Source organism: Ranitomeya variabilis, chromosome 8 (genome assembly GCF_051348905.1).
Source record: "Ranitomeya variabilis isolate aRanVar5 chromosome 8, aRanVar5.hap1, whole genome shotgun sequence".
Lineage (NCBI taxonomy): Eukaryota > Metazoa > Chordata > Amphibia > Anura > Dendrobatidae > Ranitomeya > Ranitomeya variabilis.
The window spans coordinates 73,281,482-73,301,969 of record NC_135239.1 but is presented as its reverse complement, the minus strand read 5'-3'; the positions used below and the strand labels follow the sequence as shown (position 1 = coordinate 73,301,969).

Sequence of the window (20,488 nt, the reverse complement as noted above, 5' to 3'; positions counted from 1 at the left end):
GCTTTCACTTTAGGTTCCACTTACAGTTTTCTTGCAGACTGCAGAAGATTTGATGTAAGATGTCTTTGTACTTTCATTTTAGTTTCTAGCTTTTTACGTCTTATGCCAGAAAACACCAATGGAGCACCAATTGTGATAATGGTGATTTTGAGGTTTATTATTATTATTGTACATTTTTATAGCGCCATTTATTCCATGGCGCTTTACATGTGAAAAGGGGGCAAATATAAACAAATACAACTAAACATGAGCAAAAAACAAGGCACACAGGTACATAAGGAAGGAGGACCCTGCCGCGAGGGCTCACAGTCTGCAGGGTATGGGTGAGGATACACTAGGAGAGAATAGAGCTGGTTGTTCGGCGGTTCAGTAGGTTGAGGATCACTTCAGGCTGTAGGCTTGTCAGAAGAGGTGAATCTTCAGGTTCTTTTTGAAGGTTTCTATGGTAGGCGAGAGTCTGATGTGTTGTGGTAGAGAGTTCCAGAGTATGGGGGAAGCACGGGAGAAGTCTTGGATGCGGTTGTGGGAAGAAGAGATGAGAGGGGAGTAGAGAAGGATGTCTTGAGAGGATCGGAGATTGCGTGTAGGTAAGTACAGGGAGACCATGTCACAGATGTATGGAGGAGACAGGTTGTGGATGGCTTTGCATGTGACTGTAAGGGTTTTGAACTGGAGTCTCTGGGTGATAGGAAGCCAGTGAAGGGCTTGGCATAGGGGAGAGGCTGGGGAATAGCGGGGAGACAGGTAGATTAGTCGGGAAGCTGAGTGTAGGATGGATTGGAGTGGTGCCAGAGTGCTAGAGAGGAGGCCAGAGAGTAGGAGGTTGCAGTAGTCAAGGCGGGAGATGATAAGGGCATGCACTAGTGTTTTTGTGGTGTCGCGGTCAAGGAATGCATGGATCCGGGAGATATTTTTGAGTTTGAGATGGCAGGAGGAGGCAAGGGCATGGATATGTGGCTTGAAAGAGAGGGCAGAGTCAAGGATCACCCTGAGGCACCGGGCGTATGGGACTTGGGAAAGTGAGCAGCCATTGACATTGATAGGTCTGGTGGAGGGGTAGAGTGAGATGGGGAAAGATGATGAATTCTGTTTTGTCCATGTTCAGTTTTAAGAAGCGAATAGAAAAGAAGGCCAAGATAGCAGACAGACAGTGTGGGATTTTGGTAAGTAAGGAGGTGAGGTCAGGTCCAGATAGGTAGATCTGCGTGTCATCGGCATAGAGATGATACTGCATACCATGGGATTCTATGAGCTGTCTTATGCCGAAGGTGTAGATGGAGAAGAGTAGGGGTCCTAGAGCAGAGCCTTGAGGAACACCGATGGACAAGGGGGGAGTGAGGAGGTGTTGTGGGGGAGGGAGACACTGAATATTCGGTCTGTCAGATGTGACGATATCCAGGATAGGGCCAAGTCTGTGATGCCAAGATATGAGAGATTTGTAGCAGAAGGGAGTGGTCCACAGTGTCAAAGGCAGAAGACGGGTCCAGGAGAAGGAGGACAGAGTAGTGTAGCTTGCTCTTGGCAGTTAGTAGGTCATTGGTGACTTTAATTATGGCAGTTTCGGTTGAGTGATGGGATTAGAAGCCAGATTGTAACTGGTCAAAGAGGGAGCAGGAGGAGAGGTGGGAGGACAGTTCAAGATGGACATGTTGTTCTAGTAATTTTGAGGCATAAGGGTGAAGAGATATCGGGCGATAGCTAGACACAGAGGATGGGTCGAGGGAGAGCTTTTTGTGGATTGGTGTGATCATGGCATGTTTGAAGGATGATGGGAAGACACCGGTTGTGAGTGAGAGGTTGAAGAGGTGTGTTAGGGTTGAGATGAAGACCGTGGCAAGGTTAGGTATGAGGTGGGATGGGAGCGGGTCAAGCGTGCAAGTGGTGAGGTGTGATCTTGACAGGAGGGTGGAGAGTTAATGTTCTGCCATGGTGGAGAAGCTGGTTTTGGAGGAACAGGGTTAAGCAGCTAAGAGGGACAATGGGCGCTGTGGGCCAAAGCTTTCTCTGATCTTATCAATCTTCTGTTTAAAGAAAGAGGCAAAGTCTTCAGCAGAAATGAGAGGGGAGGGAATGGTGCGGGGGGAAGGAGTAGAGAATTGAAAGTGTTGAAAAGCTGTTTAGGGTTGTGAGACAGAGAGGATATGAGAGATGAGAAGTAAGTTTGTTTTGCGTCAGTAAGCGTGGACTTGAAGCTGGAGAGGGACTGCTTGTATGCAGTGAAGTGGTCGGCAGACCGGGATCGCTTCCAGCTCCACTCAGCGATCCTGGAAGCCCATCTCAGTTCTTTGGTCAGGCTGGTCAGCCAGGGCTGCCTGTTGAGTGTACGAGTTTTACTATGCATGAGCGGGGTGGCCAAATCAAGTGTAGCTGTTTTTATGGTGTTATAAAAAGTAGCAGCTGCATCTGTGTCATGAAGTGAAGCTATGTCTGAACGAGGGAGAAGGGACTCAGAGAGTGATTGTAAATTGAGGTGTTTGAGATTTCTGCGAGGGTGAGTGAGTTTGTGGAGTGAGGGTTGCACACTAGGAGAGGAGAGGGAAGAGAATGTCAGTAGGTTGTGGTCAGATAGGTGGAGGGGTGAGTTAGTGAGATTAGTAAGGGAGCAGAGGCAGGTGAAGATGAGGTCCAGGGTGTGGAAACCTTTGTGAGTGGCCTCAGAGGACCATTGAGTGACGCCAAAGGAGGAAGTCAGTGATAAAAGTTTAGAGGCAGCTAAGCTGGAAGTGTCAATGGGGATATTGAAGTCACCCATGATGATAGTGGGGATGTGAGCAGAGAGGAAATGAAGTAGCCAGGTGGTGAGGTGGTTGAGAAAGGTGGAGATTGCTAGTTATGGGGGGCGGTAGATGACAGTCAGCTGCAGGTTGGAGGGGAAATAGATGCGAACGGAGTGCACCTCAAAGGAGGTAAGGGTAGCAGAGGGTGGTAGCGGGATTGGAGTAAAGGAGCAGGTGTTGGACAGGAGCAAGCCAACTCCTCCACTATGTTTGTTGCTGGATGATCCTTTTTAACTGCCGGTTTAGTCAGGTCGATAATAAAGATGGGGTTTCCTAAGAATGCTCATTTCCCAATCATTGGCATCTCTAAGCAGGACGGCAATCACGCAACAAACGTCCAAAATGCTCATTCTTTGGGCAAGATGGTAAAAAATCATTGTTCTTGTTAGCACATCGTTCTGTATAACTAAGTGAAGTGCTGCCGATAACAGGATGTTCTACATGCATAAAACAATCATACTAATTCTACTGTTCTAGAAGAGTTTGAGAGTTTTACTTAGTACAAAATGCTTATATATGACCTATTGGCAGAGAATACTCTTAGGATCTGGGGGCACATGGGCTTTACCTACATATCAATTTGTGTCTATTTGAAAGCTACCAGATAAATATGATTGAAACCTACCATAAATCTACTTAAAGAAGACCCGACCCTTGTCATAAATATGCAATTATTGTCTGGTCTACATGCTGAGATTTTCTTTTTGTTCCTGCCTGTCCCTTCATGAGATATGACACCCTTTTCCATTTTTCCTCTTCATGTAAAGCTAGACTTATAAACTTTAGAAAGATGCTCACAGAGAAGAGTTGAAGATTATACCCCTAGACTAACAAGATTTTAGCTGGCCATACACTTTAGATAGTTGACGGCCAATCTATCATTTATCTGATATCTATATCTCCCAATATCTACATATTCAGGAATGATCAAATCGTTCCTATACTCCACGAGAGAGCCCACATTGGCTTATCTTCCCTCTGAACCAAAGGAGATCCTTTAGTCCTCAGACATAGTCTGTTGGGACAGTGTGGAGACCACCACACACTGTATAGCCAGCAGATCATAACAAAATCAAGGGGTTTGGCTACCTGTTATCTAATGTGTATGGCGGCCATTACATTTCCTATGCACAAAAAGAGAGAAGAGGGTTCATATCTCAGGAATGGGGAGGCGCGGGAACAAAAGAAAAACTGCCAGATTTGCCAGAATAGTTGCATTTAGACCACATAAAATAATTACATATTTCTGGCAAATTACATTATGGTTTGTTTTGAAGCCAAGTGAAAAAAAACAAAACATGGATGACGTTAATTCGTTGGCTTTCTGGTTCCAATCTTAACTACAAGAGATTATAAAAGTATTTTTCCAAGCTAACGAAGTTGAGTATTCTGACTTCAACATTTTTCCAGCTCCAAGAGAAAGTTTTGCCCCATCAGAAACACACTAACATACTAAAATGATTCCTTCGCCATAAGGCACCATCAAAGAGGAGAAAAAAACAATTGCCTTATCTTAGCAACATGTCTGCTTATAACTGTGCCATAGTAAAGAGTGGCTGCTGCTGACCTCTTTCACCACTTGAAAATTATTTTAGTTTTAATGACAAATGTTCGAGAAATCCAGAGACTCACCAGGTGAAGCCGAGAGGATTCCTGCAGTCTTCTCGCTCTCTCCTCTTATTTGCATTATTCATTGGTCCCGGAACCTCATCTGCATGCACCCCCAGCCGCGGAGCTGAGCTGAATATTCTGCATTGCTAAATATTTATAGTCGGAGGATAAAAGTTAAAATAGGCCAACCCTGATCCTTATCGGCATTTCTTTGAAATAAAGAGTTATGCATATGGAAAAATGAAATATCTTAATTCTCCAATATCTCAGTAGTATAAAATATTTTTCAATATTATAATATTAGAGCATTTTGATGAATGTTGCAATCAAAACAATCAGATATAACAGATATAAAAGTTGAGGTTTGGTAATGACTGAGATACATTCCTTGTACTTTGTTGTTTCGTTCTGAAATACTTTATATTCTGGAAAATTCTTTATTTCTGCTCAGATTATTATAATTCCTTTAATGAGTTATAGAATTGTCTTTATGTTGTGAAATAACTATACTAAACTGTGTGCTTTGCTGGATGAGATGAGTATCATGGAAAGAAGATGTTTTGTAACTCAACCTCTTGATCTAGCAGCGAGGTAGAAATATACATTGATGGGAAATAAACCCCCGAGCCCACATTGATTAGCAGAATTAATGAGCCACAGTTCTTAAGTGCACCTGTCAATGTTTATCCATGTGCAGCAGTGCATCAGGACTTGTGGCTGTGCCTGGTACTGCAGCTTAGCCCCATTGTTGTGCTAATCATTGGGGACCTGGCGGTTGGACAATAACTGACTACATTGTCAATGACGTATATTTATTTATTTTTCAGTTTTAATTGTAATGCTATAGCAAATGGAATAAAGCTACCAGGAGACTAAGGTCCGATTCATCAAGATCGGCGTTGTCGGTTGGTCTTGATGAGGGGGCATGCTGGAGTCAGACTCTCCTGATTCATTAAGAAGTGCATGCCTCTTAATGAATCAGGAGTATTGGAGAAGTGGCGTGCACCTTCTTGTGCACCTCAACACAAACCCTACTCCAGTCCCCACCAGAGTAGCGCAGTGCACCCCGATGCGCGTCACAAATTTGATGAGCGATGGTAGCCGTGGTCCTGTCTTGCCACAGTTCCAACCACTTTGTTGGAGCAGGGTGAAAATGGCGAGAGAATGCCAAAAGTTGCAACATTTTAGCAAAGGTCTAAATTGCGCCAAAGCTTTGGGACTTTTCAAAGCTTTTTACAACAAGATACTGACGTAAAAGCTATGATGAATCGGGCCCTAAGAGAGGAATTGCTGGAATATTTTCAATGTTCCTTTAACCCTCAATTGTGAGAACTAAATCCGTACATGTTTCAGATGCTAAATGGAAATAAAAATTCTTCCACTCGCTAAAAGAAAATTGAGATTTTAAAAATGATGAGAGATGACTCCAAATGATCTGGTACAATTATAGAAAGTAGACTGACAGTTTGCAAGCGTTAGATCTAAACACATTTTACAAGTTGTCGTTAAATTATTGAAATGCGCAGAAAAGAAATTTGCCTTCCTTAATCTTCAACCTCACGTCTGATGGTTTCAGATAGATTAGTAACATGCTGATCCCATTCATTATATATGATATCAATACATGAAAAATAATCTCGGTTTACCCTGCTATAGGAAGTGATAGTTTCAGCAAAAATGCTCAAAGAAGCCTTAAATATCCTCAGTACATTATTTACACAGTTGAAAAATCAGTTTGAATATTGTAAGTGATCCAGCGGGTTTTATGTAGACAAGTGGAATAATTGCCTATGGAAAGCCCATTTGTTCCCTATAATTTGGTGTAACCAAAACACAAGTACTTTCAAGAGGAGAACATAGCAATTAAATGAATTGAGAGCTTGATTTCTAAATAAATACGTAGCTCGGAAATTCATTAGGGAGCAATTAGCAACACTTATTTAAAACACTGAACAGAAAGGAAACTTGCCAGATGCAAAATAACCGAGGAAAGCTGACCCAGGAAATGACAAGAAGCAATGGAAACACTGTGATCTATGTGTAATTATGGAAAAGAAATCACATCACATAAAGTGGATTGACAGCTCCTGGGCCCATGTAAAAAAAAATGACCCCAAAACCCCCACCATCAATAAAGGATCAGAAAGATCAGTTACCGTATATACTCGAGTATAAGCCAAGATTTTCAGCCCAAATTTTTGGGCTGAAAGTGCCCCTCTCGGCTTATACTCGAGTCACGGTCTGTGGCAGGGTCGGCGGGTGAGGGGGAGAGGGCGCTGAGGCATACTTACCTAGTCCCGGCGATCCTAACGCTCCCCCTGCTCGTCACACTGTCTTCGGGTGCCGCAGCTCTTCCCCTGTACAGTGGTCACGTGGGACTGCTCATTAAACTTATGAATATGGACTCCACTCCCATAGGGGTGGAGCCGCATATTCATTTCTCTAATCAGCGGTGCCGGTGACCGCTGATAGAGGAAGAGGCTGCGGCACCCGGAGACCAGCTGTCCGGGGGAAGGAGCGGGACGCCGGGAGCAGGTAAGTATCGCATATTTACCTGTCCATGTTCCACACGCCGGGCGCCGCTCCATCTTCCCGGCGTCTCTCCGCACTGACTGTGCAGGTCAGAGGGCGCGATGACGCATATAGTGTGCGCGGCCTCTGCCTGATTAGTCAGTGCGGAGAGACGCCGTGACCGGACGCTGAGGAGCTGCAAGCAAGAAAGGTGAGTATGTGTTTTGTTTTTTTTATTGCAGCAGCAGCAGCAGCGTTATATATGGCACAGATTTATGTGGAGCATCTATGGGGCCAAACTGAACGCTGCAGAGCATTCCATATGGGGCAGCTTTATAATGAGCATCTATGGAGCCAAACTGAACGGTGCAGAGCATATATGGCACAGCTTTATAAGGAGCATCTATGGGGCCAAACTGAGCGGTGCAGAGCATATAGGGCACAGCTATATAAGGAGCATCTATGGGGCCAAACTAAACGGTGCAGAGCATATAGGGCACAGCTTTATAAGGAGCATCTATGGGGCCAAACTGAACGGTGCAGAGCATATATGGCACAGCTTTATATGGAGCATCTATAGGGCCATAATGAACGGTGCAGAGCATTGTATATGGGGCGCAGCTTTATATGGAGCATCTATGGGGCCATAATGAACGGTGCAGAGCATTCTATATGGCACAGCTTTATATGGAGCATCTATGGGGCAATAATGAATGGTATGGAGCATCTATTTTTATTTTTGAAATTCACCGGTAGCTGCTGCATTTTCCACCCTAGGCTTATACTCGAGTCAATAAGTTTTCCCAGTTTTTTGTGGCAAAATTAGGGGGGTCGGCTTGTACTCGGGTCGGCTTATACTCGAGTATTTACGGTATATTGAATTCTTCTTGAAACTCTACCATCAAAGGACATTCGGTAGACCCCATTTTCAAGATATAGTTGGCCGATCCATTTAATATTGGTGGGTTTTCCAGAAATATATTTACAATATTGCATAAGGCCACCATAATGTGTGAGAGCCCTCTACAGGTGAAAAATTGTGTTTTCTTTTCTGTATAATTAAAGGGGTTGTCCAATTCTTGGACCACTCCTTGTGAATCCCTATGTTTTCTCTCAGAAAATAATAACACTGATACATTCTCCTCTTTTACTTTCTAACCGAGAGCTGTGGCTGCTCTCTCACTTTGTCCAGATATCTTCATTCGTCCATACAAGAGAGAGGTCTGCAGTGATAGGCCAGAGGGATTGCGTGACATGTCAGGAGATCCCCGTAAGAACTAATGCCAACAGCGGAGGTGAGTATAAGTCTTATTATTTTACTAGGAAGTAACATAGAGATTCAGAAGGGGTTGCCTGAGTAGTGGACAACTCTTTTAAGCTTAGGGGTTCATCTAACAAAAATCTTTTCGTTCACTGAGCTAAAGTCTGATGCACATGGAAAAACAATATACCGCCATTGGTGCCACCATACTGGATTGTGTTTACCTTTGAAACCATGCTTTCAAAGAAGAAAATATCACAATACAGCATGTGTTAGAAAATACCACAGCTTTATATATCATCTCTGAGGCACACAGTGATGCAGTATGGGCCCATACAGAATAATTTATATCACCAAGGTCAAAGGTTATCTTTACTGCCATTGTCCTGTATCAAAATACTTGAGCCATAGAAAAGTAGCTTGTTGGAGCTCCTCTGATAATGGCTGTAATGACAACCCACCAAGCTACTTTCAACCTTCCTTAAATTACACCCCAGCATGTAGCATGGCCAGCATGATGGCTCAGTGGTGAGCACTATTATTTTGCAGTGCTGAGGTGATGAGTACAAATCCCACCAAGGTGAACATCTACAAGGTCTTTGTATGTCCTTCCCGTATTTGTGTGGTTTTCCCAGGGTTTCCTAACAAATTTCAAAGACATACTGAAAGGGAATTTACGTAGATTGTGAGACCCAATGAGATAGTGAGGATGATGCATGTAAGGCATTGCGGAATATGACGGTGCTATATAAATCAGTAAAATAAATAACTACACCCCTGGGCCAAATTATTTTTGCTGGTCACATATTATCATTGTGTGCACTGAACCTGTTGTTTTCATTGTTGAAATGTTCTTGCCCGTGAGTTAAAATTTAGTTTGCCATCTTTTAACAGTTTTCTCTGTTTTAACATAGTTAAGTGACAAGAACCAAGTAGGTTTGATCTGTTGTGTCTACATCTAGGAGAGCCAGAGTATATGCCAATCAATAGCAATGCTATCAACGCTGGAGATCAAATGCAGTGATTCCCCGGCTTTCAGTTCCTAATGACATTTGCTTCTTTGATGAATTGATAATGTTGTTCTACAGAAGGTATCTCCGGGTGATCATGGCTGCTCTACTATTTAGAAACATACTTTTAGATGGCTATAATAATCATTTTTTCAGCTCAGTCTTTTACTCTACCTGCTAAAAAAACCTCAAAGCCAATTTGGTATTACGGATCCTTTGATGTTAAAGGGAAAATAATCTTTCTTCAGAACATTCTTGCAAACTCGTATCAATATTTCTGTAACTTCATGTACTCGAAGAACGACCACCAAAAGTTCCACTGTTTATCAAGGTGGCATATATGCCAATATGGAACTTTTGTGCTAATAGTTATAAGAGTAGTAGTAAGTGTATTGCATCATCAAAGCGATTTGGGGAATTGATTAAAGGAGTGACTGACAATATGTCGACATTAAAGGACATACTTCAAAATATTCTATGGAATTTAAAGGGTTACTCCCAACTTGGCAGGTTATCACCTATGGATAGGACAGGTGACACAACTAAAGATGTTCAAATCTCTCCACATTTTTTTCAGTGAAGACCTGCTCAAATGGGCTGGCAGATTCGATTTGGTCAAAATAAATTTGGTCAGAATTGAAAATGCCCGATTGCTACTTATTATAGTCTGAGGTCTTTCCAGACGCCAAACCATAATAAATGTTGGGTTGGGAATAGGTGTAAAAAAACGAAAATACTATATTTACCTGTACTAGACCCACCCTGAGCTGCGCTGCCAATGTAGCTTCTTGAGCGGTCCTTCTGTAGCTTCAGATCTGTGATCATCTTTTGGTCTATTTCATCTTACGATGCTGTCTAGGCTTTATGATGTGTGTGAAAGCATCATATACTACATGACCGCTTGGGGAGACATGAGACATAGTCAATGTAGAATACCAAAGAGAACAGAAACTCAAAACCATACTGAAGGCAGCAGATGACCAGTTGTGGAGGTAGGGTAGGTGTATGCCAGTTTGCTGGATTTGTGCATATCAAATTGTGAAACATTTGGATCAAATCCAGATTCTTTTTTGAAGAATTCATAGCAAATTTTATTTGTCATCTATTGATTCACTCCTCTCTAGTGATAACTGTCTGTTTGTTGTGGGTCCTACCCTTGGGCCATCAGTTATCCTGAGAATGTGGCTCTGAAATGCCTCATTAGAATGAAGTGGGGACTGCCCTATACTTGGCTATCTCTAGCAGTTACATAGACATTGAATGTGCCCATGGTGCACATTAATGTGTTAATAGATGGATACCCATCTAGGTTGGTAATTGGAGAATGAAAACTCATGTAAGGCTCTGTCCATACTCTGCCTTCTTGTTCAAGGTATGCACTGACAGAACTTACCAACCGTTATCTTAGATGAAGGCTCCAACATGTGACCATGAATAGGCATATAGTAGCATATATCACTTGTAGGACTCTGGAATTAAAATGCATACAATGTGATATACACTCACTGAATACCTCTGCAAGTCTGCAAATAATGGTGTACTATCATATTCCATGAAGCAAAATTAGGTGTGTTGATGCATACGGCAGGAGCAGACATGCCATGGGTGTACCTTCATAGACCTCTAATGAGTAAGGAGGACCACTCTTTTAATAACGCAGCTTCCCACTGTCTATAAGGTTGCATGTCTATTCTGTGAGCTATTGGATAACAATGGGCCACTATTTATTTTCATTTATTTTTCTTCTGTGTCTATCCCTGCTTACCAATATGGCAATGCCAAAAGGACACCATTTAGGCATATGGCAGGTAAATTGAGCCCTATTAATATGTTTAGTGTATTTCCAGGATCCTTCTCTACTACTATGCTTCAAACTACCAAACTCCATATATTTTTCTTACCAGAAAAGGAAGTTTGAGAAAAGGCTACATGTTATCTATAGAGATCATGAACCTTATTCCCTCTTGTGAAAACCATTTGGGATCTTGGTAAGAACACAAGGAAGGAGACCAGAGCAGTTTAGTGCTTAAAAAGCTTGTGTTCCCTATCGGCTGAGCAATCAATACTGGACATGCCGGCTGATCAAATAGACGACTGATCTGTGTTAGATTAGCACTAAGCATTGCCAGGAAGACATTCTCATGTTTGTTACAATCCTATTTGCTATTCCGTGAATTAAACAGAAGACTATTCCATTAAAAATGTGCTGTGGGCATTATCTTGGAAACGTAAATGTTAGAACTTTTATGTCACCTTAGTTTTAAGAGTGCCTTATTATAGAAAGAATAGGACTAGTGTAATGAAGTTAATTTTCAGACCTGTGCAGGTTTTTTATTTTCAAAAACAATATACTTAATATTTCCCTAATTTAGCTCAACGCAAAACGTGTATGACATCTGTTAACATTGGTGGAAACGTCTCTGCCTTAAAGGTCTAAATCATAATATTGTGACATCCACATATTGAGAATCTTTCATCGCATATATATCTGTGCAAACCATGACGGAGAAATACATGTTTACTAACTGATAGGAAATGTGTTAATTACTAGATGAAGTGACGCTCTCCTTGTCACAATAGAGCATGGAAATTGCAGTTATTAAGTGTACCTAATAATCCAAGGCCTTACCATCTCCTGCCACCTCCAACTCAAAAATATTTTCAGAATTTATCTTACCACAACACCGAATCAATGAAAATGTTATCTTCTCTCGCCTTGACAATTGCGATACTCTCCTCTATGGCCTCCCATTTAACTCTCTGGCACCCATCGGGTCTATCATTAACTCCAATGCCCGATTACTCCTCCACCTCTGCCCTCTGCCAATTCCTTCATTGGCTTCCAATTCCCCACCAAATTCAATTTAAACTACTAATAATCACTTACAATAATCTGTCTCCTCAGTACATTTCCAAACTGATCTCCCGATACCTCCCTTCATGTGATCTGCGCTCCTCACAAGATGTCCTGCTTTACTCTACTCTCATACATTCCTCACCCAATCGCCTCCAAGATTTTTCCCAAGAATTCCCCATCCTCAGGAATTCAACACATCAGAGTGTCTCCCAGAATTGAAAACCTTCAGACACAACCTGAAAACTCATCTCTTTGGGAAATCTTACAGCCTGCAATAACTCTGATACCACCTCGCCACCACCAGAGAGGTTCAAACCTCCCATCCTACTGTCTCAAAACTACAGCAAGCAGTCAAGTAACTCACACATCACAGGAGTCAGAGTCTCTTTCTCTACATTATGCTGCTCTATGATTAAGGCCATGTTCACATGTTTAGTATTTGGTCAGTATTTTACCTCAGTATTTGTAAACCAAAACCAGGAGTGGAACAACCAGAGGAAAAGTATAATAGAAACACGTCACCACTTCTGCATTTATCACCCACTCCTGGTTTTGGCTTACAAATACTGAGGTAAAATATTGACCTAATACTGAATGTGTGAACGTGGCCTCATTGCCAAAAACCTGGTGACAGATTCCCTTTAAAGGCCCAATCTGTTATGTTATAAATAAATAAATGTGTACGGTTGAATTTGTAGCTATATCTAATCTCAGACATGATGTTAAGATTTATTTTTTAAAAGGTAATCTCAAGTTTCTAAAATATCTTTCATGGATAGGGGATCAGTTACCAACTGCAGTGTGTTCAACTGCTGGGACCCCCCACCAATCCAGAGACGTGGATCACTGAATAGCCCTATGTGAAAGGAGTGGGGGTTCATCATGCGCACGTTTGCTCCATTCAGGTTACGTGAGGGTAGAAGACCAGATGTCTTTGGCTGCCTCATTAAAAACTAATGGAGTGGCAGTGGATTGACCACCGTCCCATTCACAACCCAGTTCACAGAATCAATGAGGGTCCCAGTAGTCAAAACCCCAGAAATCGGGAAATTAATTATCCCTTAGTGGATAGGGAATAGCTGTCATACCAACATCTTTAGGTTTTCCATTATTACTAACATTTCACACTATTTTCCAGAGGCATGTGGTTATTTCGCAGATACATACTGTGTAGTGTGTTCAGTCTATGATAATATCCCTCATCGTGATCCAGGCTACTAAATCTGTTAGTAATTAAGGACAGCAGTTTTATGAAAGAAATCATTGAAACTTGTTGTTGTTGTCGAATACCTACGTTATTCCAAATTTTACTCCCATCATGTCTTCCAGTGGAACAAAGATTTCAGACTCTTGTAACACCGTGAAGTGCTTTCTCCTGAGCTCGTTTTCTCCATTGACTGAGTAATGCACTTTGTATTACCTGCCAAGACGAGGTTGGAAGTGAATTGCTCTGAGCCTGTTGCTGGCTCTTAACAGTGGTTGTCACTTTTCAAGACTGTTCATTCAACCATTGACACAATACACTGAACATCTTTACTATACCAGACCTAACAACTACTATCATTGCTATTCTCTATGGCCGAGAGTAGGAATCTGAGAAGGAAGATTTTTACAAGTGCCCAGAGTTACATTTAAAGTGTTCTAATAGTAATACTCTATAATAAAACATAAGAGCTTGGAGATCAGTGGAATCCATGGAGAACTGCATGGGATAGAAATGCGGGATAGAACCTGGGAAGCATTAGGGATAATTTGTAAGAATAAAATGATAATTTTTTTCCTTTCCCATGCATCTTAAATAGGTTCTTTTCAGTTTGGAGTTTTACTCATTGATTTCTACAGTTACAGTTACAGAAACATTTGGGTATAAACTGTCTAAGGGTATGTTTACACACTGCTTTTTTTGCCCCATTTTTTTCTCTTCAAAAACACGATGTTGACTGGAAAATCACTGGGTAGATTACATTACGTGCATTTCTTATGTATTTTCATTAGTGATGAGCGAATGTGCTTGGATAAGGTGTTGTCGAAGCAGGCTCGTATGCTAAACGAGTGACTTGGCATGCTCATAATATATGTTCGAGTCCTCGCAGCTGCATGTCTCGTGGCTGTTTGGCAGGGATTTGTTAGGCAATCTCTGCATACAGTACAGACCAAAAGTTTGGACACAAATTCTCATTTAAAGATTTTTCTGTATTTTCATGACTATGAAAATTGTACATTCACACTGAAGGCATCAAAACAATGAATTAACACAGGTGGAATTATATAGTTAACAAAAAAGTGTGAAACAACTGAAATTATGTCTTATATTCTAGGTTATTCAAAGTAGCCACCTTTTGCTTTGATGACTGCTTGGCACGCTCTTGGCATTCTCTTGATGAGCTTCAAGAGGTAGTCACCAGGAATGGTCTTCCAACAATCTTGAAGGAGTTCCCAGAGATGCTTAGCACTTGTTGGCCCTTTTGCCTTCACTCTGCGGTCCAGCTCACCCCAAATCATGTCAGTTGGGTTCAGGTCTGGTGACTGTGGAGGCCAGGTCATCTGGCGTAGCACCCCATCACTCTCCTTCTTGGTCAAATAGCCCTTACACAGCCTGGAGGTGTGTTTGGGGTCATTGTCCTGTTGAAAAATAAATGATGGTCCAACTAAATGCAAACTGGATAGAATAGCATGGCGCTGCAAGGTGCTGTGGTTTGAAGCGCTTGATGGTTTTTGCCACTGCACTTGGGGACACTTTCAAAGTTTTCCCAATTTTTCGGACTGACTGACCTTCATTTCTTAAAGTAATAATGGCCACTCGTGTTTCTTAGCTGCATTTTTCTTGCCATAATAGAAATTCTAACAGTCTATTCAGTAGGACTATCAGCTGTATATCCACCAGACTTCTGCACAACACAACTGATGGTCCCAACCCCATTTATAAGGCAAGAAATCCCACTTATTAAACCTGACAGGGCACACCTGTGAAGTGAAAACCATTCCCGGTGACTACCTCTTGAAGCTCATCAAGAGAATGCCAAGAGTGTGCAAAGCAGTCATCAAAGCAAAAAGTGGCTACTTTGAAGAACCTAGAATATAAGACATATTTTCAGTTGTTTCACACTTTTTTGTTAAGTATATAATTCCACATGTGTTAATTCATAGTTTTGATGCCTTCAGTGTGAATGTACAATTTTTATAGTCATGAAAATACAGAAAAATCTTTAAATGAGAAGGTGTGTCCAAACTTTTGGTCTGTACTGTATGTTGCTGCTGTCAAACAGCCGTGAGAAATGCAGGCACGGTAACGTGAAACATATTATTCGAGCACGTTGTAAGTCCCTCATTTAGCACATGAGCATGTCTGGATAAAGGCCCCGTCTCACATAGCGATTTACCAACGATCACGACCAGCGATACGACCTGGCCGTGATCGTTGGTAAGTCGCTGTGTGGTCGCTGGGGAGCTGTCACACAGACCGCTCTCTCCAGCGACCAACGATCAGGGGAACGACTTCGGCATCGTTGAAACTGTCTTCAACGATGCCGAAGTCCCCCTGCAGCACCCGGGTAACCAGGGTAAACATCGGGTTACTAAGTGCAGGGCCGCGCTTAGTAACCCGATGTTTACCCTGGTTACCAAAAAAAACAAACAGTACATACTCGCCTTTCGGTGTCCGTCAGGTCCCTTGCCGTCTGCTTCCTGCTCTGACTGAGTGCCGCCGTACAGTGAGAGCGCAGCACAGCAGTGACGTCACCGCTGCGCTCTGCTCTCACTGTACGGCGGCACTCAGAGCAGGAAGCAGACGGCAAGGGACCTGACGGACACCGAAAGGCGAGTATGTACTGTTTGTTTTTTTTGGTAACCAGGGTAAACATCGGGTTACTAAGCGCGGCCCTGCGCTTAGTAACCCGATGTTTACCCTGGTTACCAGTGAAGACATCGCTGGATCGGTGTCACACACACCGATTCAGCGATGTCAGCGGGACCTCAACGACCAAAAAAAGGTCCAGGCCATTCCGACACGACCAGCGATCTCACAGCAGGGGCCTGATCGCTGGTACGTGTCACACATAGCGACATCGCTACTGAGGTCGCTGTTGCGTCACAAAACTAGTGACTCAGCAGCGATCTCGCTAGCGATCTCGCTATGTGAGACGGGGCCTTTACACCTAATCCGAGCAAGTTTGCCTATCACTAATTTTCATGCATACTACTGAATAAGTAAAAAAAAAAACTGCTGCAATTAAAAAAAATCACTGCAGCTAAAATAAGAAGAACACAATGAAAAAATACGTCATGTTAATGAAATTTTAGAGATCTTACTTATTTTGCTGCTACTTTAACCCCTTAATCCCATATGGCGTACTATCCCGTCGAGGTGACCTGGGACTTAATTTCCAGTGACGGGATAGTACATCAAATGCAATCTGCCGCGCTCACAGGGGGAGCGTGGCCGATCGCGACCGGGTGTCAGCTGACTATCGCAGCTGACACCCAGCACTATGTGCCGGGAGCGGTCACGGACCGCTCCTCGCACATTAACCCCTGGAACACTGCGATCAAACATGATTGCAGCGTTCTGGGGGCATAGGGAAGCATCATGCAGGGAGGGGGCTCCCTGCGGGCTTCCCTGAGACCCTCGGTACAAGGCGATGTGCTCACCTTGTACCAAGTGTCTCCTCCCTGCAGGCACCGGATCCAAAATGGCCGTGGGGTTACTTCCTGGTCCTGCAGGGAGGTGGCTTACAAGCGCCTGCTCGGAGCAGGCGCTGGTAAGCCTGCAGCCCTGCTTGTCAGATCGCTGATCTGACACAGTGCTGTGCAAAGTGTCAGATCAGCGATCTGACCCTATAGTGTGATGTCCCCCCCCGGGACAGCGTTATAAAGTAAAAAAAAAAATATTTAGATGTGTAAAAAAAAATAAAAAATTCCTAAATAAAAAAATATATATATTGTTCCCATAAATACATTTCTTTATCTAAATAACCAAAAAAATAAAAGTACACACTTAGTATCTCCGTGTCCGTAACGACTCCACCTATAAAACTGTCCCACTAGTTAACCCTTTCAGTAAAAAAAAAAACGAGGCAAAAAACGCTTTATTATCATATCGCCGAACAAAACGTGGAATAACACGCGATCAAAAAGATGGATATAAATAACCATGGTACCGCTGAAAACGCCATCTTGTCCCGCAAAAAACGAGCTGCCATACAGCATCATCAGCGAAAAAATAAAAAAGTTACAGTCCTCAGAATAACGCAATGCAAAAATAATTATTTTTTCTATAAAATAGTTTATATCGTATAAAAGCGCCAAAACATAAATAAAAGATATAAATAAGGTATCGATGTAATCGTACTGACCCAAAGAATAAAACTGCTTTATCAATTTTACCAAACGTGGAACGGTATAAACGACCCCCACCCAAAAAAGAAATTCATGAATAGCTGGTTTTTGGTCATTCTGCCTCACAAAAATCTAAATAAAAAGCGATCAAAAAATGTCACGTGCCCGAAAATTTTACCAATAAAAACGTCAACTTGTCCTGCAAAAAACAAGACCTCATATGAAACTTGATATACAAATATCACTGGCGCTCACCACTGGTACCCACTGGGTAAGTGGGAATAAATTGTAGACTCCCCCAGCTGCTGGTAGCCCCAGAAAATGTGCCACTTCTGTGAAGACCAATAAATATACTAATAACTGATACCGCGCTTGGGTGATTTAGATAACACTATCCCTAACTACAGGAGTGCGACCAAAAAAAAAACGTGAATATGTGCAGTAATTGAATGTGAAATACCCCGCTACGAGTAGTAGTATACCTAATTGCTGACTAATGTGTACCTACTTGCTCATTGTGGTGTATGCTGTACGTCCAGGTATAAATATTTGCCGGCAAGATAAACATCAACAGGTATGATGCCCGCAATTGATGGATGTATTGTACTTGCCTGCTAAAATGCGCTTAGCAGTGAAACTCTTACCGTATTAGAGTGTAGTCGGCAAGATGACGTGTGTTGCGCTGAATTCCCGCAAGGCTGCTCGTGGTGGATACCGGGGGTAGTGTGCAGCGTCTCACCAGTATTGGCGGCAGGTGTGGGAGCAAGGTTATCCTACGAATGGTAGCGGTCAGGTAAGCGCACATCTACTGGTGCTGGCCGCAACCAGTGAGGGGTGTCGCTACTCAGTGCAGAGCCAGGGAACGTCCCGGCCAGAGGCGTCCCTGGTTACACTGAAGAAAGATGGCCGACGCTGACAAACAGCGTGTGACGTCACAGGCCTACGGAGCCTTACTAGGACAAAAAGCTAACCGACGCGTTTCAAAGGGGTGTGCCCTTCTTCATCAGGGTTGAAGCCCTATGTAAGAGCTCCTCTTATATATATACCTTCGCTGCACATGTGTGCCTGCCTACCAGACCTCTAAATCCCACCCCAGCTGCATTGATCCATATTGGCCTAAGATGGCCGCCTATTGTCACACCGCAATATCCGACCCCCCTATGGTATCAGGATTATTCAAGAATACATGACTGTTGCCAGATATTGCTCAAGACCCTGTACAATACCTATGTGTATGGACCATGTTCAGAAACTATATATAGAGAATTAAAAATACATTTACCAAAAAATGTGTATATAAATAACTACCTTTATTATTAAAAATTGCTTAAAACCACAAATGTGATGTTCTGGTAACGCCCATCACATACTGACCGTATGTCAAATAATGCACCATTAAAATATATGCCATTAAAATATGTGTACCCATATACATATAAATGTAAATAGATATAAAAAACTATGCAAAAGGCTATACCTACGTGTGAATGCATACAGACTATGTGACACTAAAAATTAGCAATATTATAAGAACTGTCACACAGACTCTAAAAAACTGACCTCAGTCACTTATTTGAAAATACATATATTAAAACACCCAAATATAAAAAAATATTTATTTTAATTTGACACGAACCACCACCTGTACCGTTTAAAAGGCATGTAGTTCAAGTTCATGGTTCAGGCCTTTGGGGGTAAGGCAGTCTAACCTGAATATCCATTCCGATTCGATTTTAGACATCTGTTTCAGGAAGTTGCCCCCCCTCGGATTTTGTCGGACCTTTTGAATCCCGCAAAATTGCACATCTTTAATACTCCCATTATGTTTCTCTTTAAAGTGACGAGATAGAGGGTGGCCCAGGAACCATTTCTGAATATTTCTCAGATGCTCCTTTATTCGTACCGTTAATTTCCTCTTAGTCCTACCAACATACAGTTTTCTAAAGAACATGGATGCTCCAGCTCCAGCAAGATGGGTTAAAAAAAAACAAAAAAAAACACCTTTTTTTCCTTTATATTTTATTGTAAATCCAACATGAAGATAAAAAACAAATCCTTACAAAAGGTAGACCAAACAGGTGATTGTGAAGATATGGCTACGCATTTCGACCAAAATAGGTCTTACTCATGCCTATGCAGCCCCAAAAGTGAGCGCTACACATATAGCACACACAGACCTAAGACACACCCCTCGTGCTAGGGGCTAGGGTTAGGGCTAGGGTTAGGGTTAGGGCTAGGGTTAGGGTTGGGGCTAGGGTTAGAGTTGGGGTTAGGGTTAGGGCCACAGTTAGGGTTGGGGCTAAAGTTAGGGTTAGGGCTGGGGCTAAAGTTAGTGTTAGGGTTGGGGCTAAAGTTGGTTAGGACTACAGTTAGGGTTGGGGTTAAAGTTGGGGTTAAAGTTAGGGTTAGGGTTGGGGCTAAAGTTAGGGTTAGGGTTGGGTCTAAAGTTAGGGTTAGGGCTACAGTTAGGGTTGCGGCTAAAGTTAGGGTTTGGATTTACATTTGTAGTTGGGATTAATGTTAGGGGTGTGTCAGGGTTAGTGGTGTGGTTAGTAGGGTTGAGCGACCTTTACTTTTATAGGATCGGGTCGGGTTTCACGAAACCCGACTTTTTCAAAAGTCGGGTCGAGTGAAATCGGCCGATCCTATAAAAAAGTCGGGGTCGGGGTCGGCCGAAACTCGAAACCCAATGCAGTGCATTGGGTTTCCAATGGTTCCCAGGGTCTGAAGGAGCGGAAACTCTCCTTCAGGCCCTGGGATCCATATTTAAGTGTAAAATAAAGAATTAAAATAAAAAATATCGCTATACTTACACTCTGACGGGCCCTGGTACTAACCGGGAACCTTCCTTCCTTAGAATCAGCCTTCCAAGACCTGCGGTGATGTCACGGTGACGTCGCGGCTTGTGATTGGTCGTGCGGCCCCCATGTGACCCCTCGCACGACCAATCACAAGCCGCGACGTCTCCGTGACATCACCGAAGGCCCTGGAAGGGCTGATTCTTAGGAAGGAAGGCTGCCGGAACGAAGCCGAGGGTGAGTATATTCCTATTAGGTATATACTCACCCTCGGACACGCCCTGCTTCTTTCCGACAGCCTTCCTTCCTAAGAATCAGCCCTTCCAGGG

At 42.8% G+C, this 20,488-nt stretch overlaps 1 protein-coding gene and 1 long non-coding RNA gene across 8 annotated transcripts in view; one reads left to right on the top strand and one right to left on the bottom strand.

Annotated features, from left to right (window-relative positions):
- The window catches only part of NTNG1 (netrin G1), a 447,853-nt gene that overhangs the window by 72,095 nt on the left and 355,270 nt on the right, over positions 1–20,488 (top strand). The gene's annotated exons all lie outside the window — the stretch shown is intronic.
- On the bottom strand, positions 4,418–18,622 carry LOC143787422 (uncharacterized). Its single transcript, XR_013218361.1, has 3 exons — positions 18,006–18,622; positions 13,322–13,447; positions 4,418–4,534 (listed from the first exon to the last, which is right to left on the bottom strand). It is a non-coding gene; the product is annotated as an uncharacterized LOC143787422 (long non-coding RNA).